This window comes from Meleagris gallopavo, chromosome 17 (assembly GCF_905368555.1).
Source record: "Meleagris gallopavo chromosome 17, MGAL_WU_HG_1.1, whole genome shotgun sequence".
NCBI classification, from domain to species: Eukaryota; Metazoa; Chordata; class Aves; order Galliformes; family Phasianidae; genus Meleagris; species Meleagris gallopavo.
The window spans coordinates 97,766-108,257 of NC_139420.1; positions in this window are offsets into that span (position 1 = coordinate 97,766).

Here is a 10,492-nt window from a genome sequence, read left to right on the forward strand (position 1 = left end):
GGGGCTGACAGGAGCTGAAGGACGGCTATCGGATGTGTCGTGGAGCCCCGCCGCTGAGCTTTGAAGTGGAAACACAGATCTTTCCACGAGATAACATCGTGAATTGGAAAGTTGTTGAGTAACTGAGGAGTGAGGGGTCAGATGCAAGCCGTAAATCAGAGCTTTCTGATATTTAAAACCTTGATTCCCATAGGCAGGCGACCCATCAAATGGGGGGTGCCCCATGCAGCCTAAAGGGGAGCCTGGAGGGCTGCAGGTGCTGGGGAAGCCCTGAGCAGAAGGCACAGAGGTGCCGCTGAAGGAAGAATTAGGAAATGCTTCTCAGAAGGAGTGGTAATGTGTCCCTGTTGCACAGGGAGGTGTTAGAGTCACCATCCTTGGAAGGTGTTCATGAAACATGGAGGTTTAGCACTGAGATATTTGTGCGTGCTTTGACAGTTGGACTTGATGACCTTAGGGGTGTTTTCCAACCTTAATAATTCTATGGTTCTGTACAGCCAAATCCCTCAGGAAGTCCACTTTCTATGTCCCTCGCTGGTGGTAGGCACCGAGGAAAAATCGAGCCAAGGTGGAGACAGGGTTTTTTGTTTTTTTTCTTCATAAGGTCACATAGCTGAATTGCCTTCATCTGTGCTCACAGGGCTGAGCGGGTCCTTTCCCCAGGTGCTCAATCAGTAGTTCAGGCCAGGACTCAACAGTTCCCATACACGTGCCCACTGGCCAAATCCTGCTAATTACAGCGTCCCATTCTTTTCATGATAAAAAAATGGCATCTTACTTTGTATATGCATTTTTGGCACTCTATTGTCCACTCATGTTTTCCTCCTCATTTTTGCCTTCTCCATCCAGTTCTGTGTTTAAAGATCTGTTCTTTTAACATCTTACTTTGCTGATCGCAAAGGTTGACTTGTTTGAAGCCTGATCAGCTCTGAAACATTTGTTGATAGTGTTTGAAATTTCGACACAAATCAAAAATATTTTGCTATTTTTTTTCTCCACTTTGCAAATGGCTGTTCTTCCATAGCTAATTAAGTTGACCTCTCTACAGCTAGCTGAACGTATGAGTGTTTTAGCTGAGCCTTCCAACCTTGTTTACTCCATTTAGTTTGGAATGCCTCAACTGAAAAGCACTGCTGGCCTTATGTAAGGCATTTCTCCAACAGTTTGAACTCTATAAAAAGAAAATATAAAGGGTCTCAGGTCTCTATCTGTATGTTGTGCTAGTACCACCCTGATTAGCTAACACCTTTCTTGCTTTCTTATAAAAGACAGAACTACAGCACTTAGCAGCCAAGGGCATAATCTCTAGTAATCCTTTCACAACAAAATGGAAAAGGTCCTAGTAAATGTTTATCTCTCTCTTTTTTTTTTCTTTTCTTTTCTTTTTTTTTGCCCCAGAGGTTTGGTTTTCTAGCTCCTCCTATGAATAGCAGCCTGATGTTCCTTTTCAGACTTTGAGAACTGGCCTGAGAAATGCTGCATTTTAGCCTTGAAAGGACTCTTACTTAAGTGGAAATACATTATGTGTGTTGTGCATGTTCCTAGTCTTCTTTCCACAGAATTAGTCTCATGGAAAAACAAAATGTGTTTCTCTTAAAATGTTCTTCTTGAAGTCTTGCTCCACAACATCGATTCAATTAACAGTTTAACTACAGAAGAGTTCAATTTGCAAATGCTTGGCTACTTTAATTTTTGTAAGTAAACAAACAAACAGTTCCCAGCACTAACATGTATCTTAGCCTACACGAGAGGCTACCCACTCATTGATAGCAGAGCTTGTGATTTGGGAACAAAGCCTCAAGCAGTAAGGAGTCTGCAGGCTGGACCTGCACATTCTTGTTGCTGATCAAACCATTCAGCATGACAGCAAAAGCAGGATTTGATGCACATCTGTTTCCAGTCATATGCTGACTGGAACAGTCCGAGTGACAATATTTTGCCTAACAGGTGAAAGCAAATCTTAGGAATGCTGTGTCAGCAGTCATAGCATGAAGATGTGGCAGAACAGCAAAGACAGCAGAAAAACTCCAGAAGACCTGATTTGATCTCACTAAGAAAAATTGATGTTTCATGCATCTCAAGGCGCTCACTAACTGCCCTGTTTGCTGTAGGATCTGGTTTGGAATTGTACTCCTTGATTTTCAAACCACACTCTCACTCCTCAGACATTTTCCTGCTTGTCTCCTGGAGCCTATCCTCTCTCCTTCCAACAAGCTCCTTGCTGCTGGGTCAATAACAGTCTCCTCTCATTTTCTCTTATCCAGAATTGACTCCTTGTATGCGTCCTGTAGTCATTCTCCATTGTAGCATAAAATTCCAGTCCTTTTCCCTTGGAATTCCACTCCTCTTTCCCCATCTGTTGTTGTTATAAAAATTGAATGCATAACTCCAGATTGTACCAAGCAGTTTGAGGCTATGGATACATTCTGTGGTTTTTACCTGTCATTGTGCACATTTCTGGCAGCAGGTTGGTAGAAACAGTAAGTGCAGCATTTTTCAAAAAGTAATCTGAAATAAGGATTTTGCTGCAGCGCTGTTTAGTAGGTGAATGTTTCATGCTCAAATTCCTTCTAGTTTATTCTCTGGCAGAGATACAAGTTTTTACACACAGCACTGAAAGGAAATATTTTATGGTGGATTTGCTACTGACACTTTCTTCATAAAGGTCATTTCATGAATTTATAGGTTGGTATATGAAGTCCCATCCTGTATTCCCTATGCATGGAAAGCTAAGCTGGAGATGATGAATTCTGATGGTATTTTATGTAAAAATGTATAGAAGTGTTGATGGGTAATAGCAGTGCAGGCTGGGGGTCTTCAGATTTCCCACAGAGCTAATGCCATGATGATAATTCACTTGTGACTTGCAAACAGTATGCCTGTCTTTCCTTCAGGAAATGTTTTCATTTAAAGAAGCCATTTCTGTCTCTCTCTGCGTAGAACACCGACATTTATGCTCCCTGTGTCTTAACATCATCATTTGGTTCTTCTCTGGACATGTGCATTCTCTAGGGTTTGCAATGCAGATGCTGAATCGCTTGCATGGTAATATATTGGGCAGCTGAAGTTGCAGCTTCATCTTAGCCTTGTAAAAACAGAGGTCTACTGGTCAGTGATGGAAAGCAGAAGAAAGGGTGTGAGAATCAACATCCATCTTCAAAATCGAGACAGAGGGGTCAGGGCTGCTTGCTATGCAAAACTTTTTTAAAGCTGAATTCCTTTACAGAATTTTCTCGGGTAATATATCCATGAAATGGACAGAGATTATACGTTAGAAAATACAACCAGTGAAAAGAAAGGTGGTAACTAATATAAATCAAATGTGTTTCTATCACTAATTTCACTAGTTCTGGAATGACAGAAACCTAACTGTATTATAAGTAGACAAAATAGAATCTTAGTCTAAATGGGCATAGTGGTTAAATGCCTTTCAGCAGAATAACTAGTAAGCATGCATAAACTATTGGAATAAAAGGCTGGAAATGGTCTAAAGAGGTCTTTGGTTATTACCTCTACCTTACAGTGAGATTTAGTGAGCCAGTGTTTTCCAATCACAGATCAATAAAGTGAATTAGGAAGTACTGACTATGTTGACTGTTAGGGCCTTTTAGCAACTTACTTCAAAATAGATCCTTGACAAGGAAACTTCAGTGTTCGTTTTCTTAACATAATTCTATTTTCCAGGAAACTGAATAAAGCCAAGAAAAGCAGAAACCTAATTATATTTTATAGTAGTAAAACATGCAGATGGTAAACAGACTTTTCATTTTCTTAGGACCGTTACAATATTCTTCCTCTGCAATTAATCCTGGAAAGAAACATTTGCTAAAAATATAAGTTATGAATTCCCCCTCATCCCCAGAAGCAGACAAGTCAATTATGGCTATGCTTTCACTATGTTTTCCTGTTTCCTCTTCTTCATCATAGCAAGTTTTCAGACCACTGGCCAAATTCAGCCATCTGATGGAGAGGAATAGACTCAAAGATAATAGATTTCTGCAAGTTTCATGAGAATTAGGCAGCCAAAGAATGGAGACTTTTAGTTAGACAGACTAGCTGGTAAATCTGTGAAAAAAAACGCACCCAAATCATGGAAAATAAAATCTTTGATCAATACTTGTACTCTTTTGCATTAATTTAAGGAAATGCTTTGTTCACTTTATGCCCAAATTCCTGCTTTTGTAGAAACCTGTACATTTTTCTGCATTAACTTTAGAGACAAATAGGTTCAGAAATCCCCGACCTCCTCCTGAAAACAGCATTATTTTCTCAAGTTCGCTCTCTTCAAAAACAGGTTCTTAGTAGACCGTGTAATGCTATCTTAGGTAACAGAGCACCCACCCACCTTTCTTTTTACCTCTCCTGTTACCTTGTAGGATTACAAGAAGCCGAAGATGAAATCACTAGTTTTCTTACTCTCATCTTGCTCAGTCGAGAATTGTTTGTGGAACAGATTTCAATAGGAGTTCTCTGCACTTCATAGTTCTTCGTGATATATACAACCTAAAAGTAATAGACTGGCTTCTCTGGAACTTCAGTCTTAAGTAACATTTTCAAGACACAAACACAGATGTTCCCCAGAGAGGTTCAACAGCCATACACATTTGCTACCTTCCAGATTTTTGAGAAAAATAACTGGCAAGACTACCAACATAGAATAGAGTGTAGGATTTACACAGATTTACACAAAGTCATCAGAACAGAATGTCTAAACCACCTTTAAAAATATTCCTACCAGTGCTAACAGAAGCAATATGTAACCATTTCTTGCTAACTGCCACCAGAATAAATTTAGATGACACAGTGATTAAGACAGCTGTGCCCCTTTATGCCAGTGCTTTCAGTGTAACTGATACTTCTGGTATCAGGCTTACTAAGCAAAGGGAAAAAAACTCTTATGCAGAGGCAGCCTTAGCAAATAAGAAAGGGAATTTGTAATCCTGTCTTTTTAGAGTATAGTTAATCTTCTTAGAGATGCATATCTTTTAGGAAGATCTGCCCAGATTTAAAAAAAAAAAAAGTTGTTTGGTACTTTCTGCTTTTTCTATAGGCCTACAAAAAGGCCTATAAAAGCAATACCAATTTCAGCAAAATATGCTATCCCACATAGATATCTTTAAAAAATGAAAAGAAAAAAAAAGGTGAAAACATACAAAGTACTAGTTGAAACATATATTTATTATATTTTGTTGCCATAATTTGCAGATGTTTGGTGTTCATCATAGAGTAATATGACTAGATGAAGCATTAATTTCAAAAGAATGTGTGGAGGTCCAGATATGCAGTGGCTTTTATTTGTCACCCTCTTTCTGCACTAAAAAATACTGCATCCAGGAACTAAATAAGTGTCAGAGTTCTCCCCCTTTCATACTCGCTATCTGCAAATCATTTGCCGAAATTCAACCAGAACTTGGTGTGGACACTGGATCAAGTAAGTTTGCATTATCAGAGCAAATCCAAAGTCCTTGTGCATTTCTATCTATTGTCATTTTATGAAACATAGATTGCTAATAATAATAAGCAACTCTTCTTTTGTTTCTTCGGTTATGCTGGAATGTGAGAGCTAAATAAATGAAAGAACCACAATTTTTGTGTGCCCTTCTGAAGATCGTTAAATATCTACATGCTTTTTTCCCAGCCCAGAATGTCACTGAGATAACATACACTGTGTTGCCCGATGCAAGAAGTATATTCAGTTAACAGATATTGCCAAGTTTGTGCCTGCAAACAGGAGCTTGGTTTCATCTTTTCCAACCTGAGAAATTCTATGATTCTATCTGGACTGTGACTGATCATACTCATTCACAAAGCAAGAGAACAAATTGTTGCTAAAAGACTGGAAATTCTGTGTTCAACCAATGATATCAAAACAGAGGCCAACGATATCAAAATACAGGCCATAGGATTAAAACACAAAACACAGACTGAATCCATCATTTGTAATATAAAGTTGAACATTCTGGAATGGTCTGTCCCTTCCCTGTCCAACTGCTCTTTTCAAAAACAATGCAGCTGCACTTGCTGGTGATACTAGGACTCTGGCAAGTGAGTGGCATGGTCCTGCTGTGGTTAGTCAGGGTTCTCTGACTTGCTTGGATTAGTATGTTGTCTCCTCAACTGATGAGTTATGAAGCAACAAAACTGCTTATCTCAGACAACACTTCCTCTCTAGTCTCCTTTCATAGTTACATATGACATTGTGGTATCATTTTCAGGTGTATTTGGATTGCAACCCTAATCCTAATCCAGCCTTCCAGCTCTTGTCTGAATCATATAAATACAGCAGCAGGAAAAACAAGCCTTTTATTCTCTCCCTTGTGCCAGGAGGGTATGATGAGCATCAGCATGGACATGTTCCCAAAGACCAAGATGTTTCCTGGAAGTCTGCTCACAGAACTCATAATCCATCTGTTTCCTGTAGAATACAGTTATTTAAAGCAGCAGAATTCACTTCAGAAACTTCATAAAGTAGCAGCTGTTTATGTTGATATGTCTGATGGGAATGGAAAATAGACAATATTGAGCCTATCTCAACATCACCTTTGATTCTTCTTTCCACTAGTTCTACATATCATCCTTTCTGGCTGTTCACAGAGACTTTTCTTTTACCCAGCAACCTTCCAGTCTTCATACTTCTTTCATACTACAGCAGAGGTACTAAAATAGCAGAACAGTTGATGAAAGTCAAAATAGAAATAAATTATATATTTATACTACATGGCCTATGAATAATTGAATAAATAAATCACAGAGCATCTGAGACTGTCATCAGAAGTTCCTTTCCTTAAGAACATTCATTTTAAGTAGTTCTGAACAGGCATGTAAAAGGTTGTAGAGGCTTAAAAAATATTTCCAAATGTTATCAATTCCGTAATTTATCACTGATACATGGAAGGATAAATTGGAATTAATAGTTTTCTCATATAGTAAATGAAAATTGTTCTTTCAGTACTTACCTTTACATCCTGACACGCGAGACCCAAGGAAGCAGACACCCCTAGAGATTCGTGAAGATCATTAACATGGTAGGACTGACTCAAAAAGTATTTCTACCATAGGCACAAAGTATGTGCCTAACCATAACAATGGAAGGAATTAAATGGTTTTAATATGATTCTCAACAACACAAAAATATGTCTATATTTAAGTTCACTTTTGAATTAAGGACTTAGCTCCTTGCATTCTAATATGCCCAAACCCCACAGTTCTGTCCTTGCCACTAGCTGCTGGTGTCTAATGATACCAGGAAATAAGTGATGTCCCACTATATACATCATGGTGAAAAGTTGCCTTCGTTGAGTTGCTCATCTTATCTCATTTAGTCACTCATGAAGCCCTCAGGCTTCTTGCAGGCTGCCACTGTAAACCCAGCAGAACACACGGTACCTTGAAAGGGGAATAAGACCTCAATGCTGTACCTCAAACCCTCATTTGTAAAGCAGGTGTATGGGGCTGCTGAATCACGGCCTGAACCTCTGATTGATCACCTGAGGCGAGCAGTGAGTCAGCCACGGGAGCACAGGTGAAGGCAATTCTCCTGTGCTGCAGGAAGGGGTGGAGCCTGGCTGCACCTCTCCTAGAGCCATTTAAGAGCTGACTGCCAGTAGGGAAGGATCTCTCTGGAGATCTGCTCTACTGGAGTGAGTTTCCCACACAAGCCCAGGATACAGGTGAGTGTACCTATAATTTCTGTTTCCTGATTTGGTGTAACAACATTGTAGCCAAGCTCTCTGTTATACCTTAACATCGATATGTTCTTTAATTGTATACTACTATACCATAACATCAGTATATTCACTAATTGTACTCTCAGTGAGCCAGGCAGGCCAAATATATTAACTTTACATTATGTCCTTCCTACGGAATTTCTTTAAATGGGTCAAGGGGGAGAACATGCTTTAAATCATGTGGAAATGAGGAATGATACTTTAGAGAACGAAAACCAACTTTTGAAAGACTGTATTGAAAAGTTAGAGCAGGAACTTGGCATATTAACAGGGAAGAAACCAATTCTGCATCTTCCAATAGGTCAAGTTCATAACATTTCAATAAGCAATGACCAGGCTCCTGAATCAACAGACTTTGCTGATTAGGAAAATAAAACATCTAAATTAGATCTCGGATCTCTGGTTTTGACAGATCCACTAGAAGTGTGTCCTGTCATGACTCAGAAAACAAAAGAAGTACAGGACAAAGTGTTTTGGTGAATGCCCCAGTCCAGGAATATGTCTTGGGCGTAGATATTCTATGTGGTCTGGCTCTCCAGGCAACCATGGGAGAGCTCAGACTTCGACAGAGATGTATTGGTATCTGGGCGGTGCAGGCAATATTAAGAGGCCATGCAAAACATGGGCCAATTTGCCAGCCAAAACCACGCCGGATTACTGATGTGAGACAGTACAGACTCCCGGGTGGGCAGGATAAAATTTCGAAAACAGTGCAGGAATTAGAAAAAGTGGGCATTGTAAGACCTGCCCACAGCCCATATAATTCCCCCATATGGCCAGTGTGAATGTCGGATGGCACGTGGAGAATGATGGTAGATTACAGAGAATTAAATAAGGTCATGCCGCCTATTCATGTGGCTGTACCCAATATTGCCTCCCTAGTGGGCACATTGAGTAGGGAGATAAAAACCTATCATTGTGTCCTAGATTTAGCAAATCATTCTTCAGTATCGCAGTTGCTTAGGAATCACAAGATCAGTTTGCGTTTATGTGGGGAGGCAGGCAGTGGACCTTTCAGGTCCTGCCACAGGGGTACGTGCATTCACCAACGTATCGTCACAATCTAGTGGCGCGTGACCTGGCTGATTAGAAAAAACCTGATGATGTTAACCTACATCATTATATTGATGATCTCCTGCTGACATCTGACTTGCTGGATGGGCAGGCGGCAGATTCATTAACCGCCTATTTCCAACAGAGGGGATGGGCTATAAATCCCCAAAAGGTGCAAGGTCCGGGCCTGTCTGTAAAATTCCTGGGTGTGGTTTGGTCAGGAAAGACCAAAGTACTGCCCAGTGCTGTCATCGAAAAGGTTCAGGCGTTTCCAGTCCCAACAACATCGAAGCAGCTGCAAGAGTTTCTAGGTGTATTGGGTTATTGGTGTTCCTTTATACCTCACCTAGCGCAGCTGCTAAGGCCACTGTATAGACTCACAAAAAAGGGGCAGCTATCGGATTGGGGGAAAACAGAACAGGATGCTTTCCAATGGGCAAAACTGGCAGTTAAATAAGCCCAGGCATTGGGTATATTTGATCCTACCCTCCCAGCCGAGTTGGATGTTCACATCACTCAAGACGGCTTTGGTTGGGGCCTGTGGCAACGCCAGAGTTCTGTTTGGACCCCCATTGGTTTATGGTCTCAGGTCTGGCACGGAGCAGAAGAAAGATACAGTGTGATTGAAAAACAGCTATTGGCTGCATATTCGGCATTGCAGGAAGTAGAGCCAATAACTCAAATGGCTGAAGTTTTAGTTAAGACCACTCTGCTGATTCAGGAGTGGGTGAAAGATCTGAACCACCTTTCTAAGACGGTTGGTCCAAGCACAAACAGCGGCACGATGGGTCACCTATCTCAGCCAAAGTAGCAGTTTGTCTTCATCACCCTTGAAAGAAGAACTTCAGAAGATCCTAGGCCCAGTAACATATCATAGTGATGCACCAAAAGAAACACTGGTTGCTCCACCAGAGAAGAGTCCTGTTCAGGAGGGAAAATATCCTATCCCTGAAGATGCCTGGTACAGTCTTGCCAACAATGAAGTCACAATCCATCTAGAATAGCTGAGACAGGATTCCAAAGTCACTGTACTTAGAAAACCCAGCCTGGGATCCAGAGATCTTCCTAATTTGGCACTCCACTTATTCTGAGGGCACCTCTGTTTTCTTTCAAGAGTTATCAGCCCTTTAGTTCAGGACCCCAGGGCAGTTGTTCTTACTTTCCCATTTCAGGGATATATTTATTTGAAAGCAACAAACCGTCCAATCACCTAGCAAAAGAAAATGCAAACTGTGGGACTTCCTGCTTAAAAAAAAAACACTTTTCAGAAGTAGGGGAAAGAGGAACAAAAAACATCAGACAGAAGCACAGGCCCTTTCCATCTGTACATACTTGAAAAAGTTCTACGTGGATCAGGTAGAAACACTTCAGTGTGAAGCACCATCTTCTAAGTCTCAGAAACTGATTCTCCATGCAAGTAACAAAAGATAATAATATTCTTGGCGAAGATTCAGTATTCACTTCCCTACACCATTCTCTACCATTCTCAACTGTACTCTTGACTTAGAGATTTCTGTATGCAACTAAAAAGGTGCATAAAAGGAACAGCTCTTAGTTCCTGTTTGTTGGAGAAACTGCAGAGGCAGCAAAACAGTTCTCTGAATTTTAAGAGTCTGCCAGCCTGCCCAGCATAAAGATTCCCTTTTCAGAGATTCTGCAGTAGCACTTCTGAATCTCTGCGTCACTACTTCAGCAAAAATTAAACTTTGTTT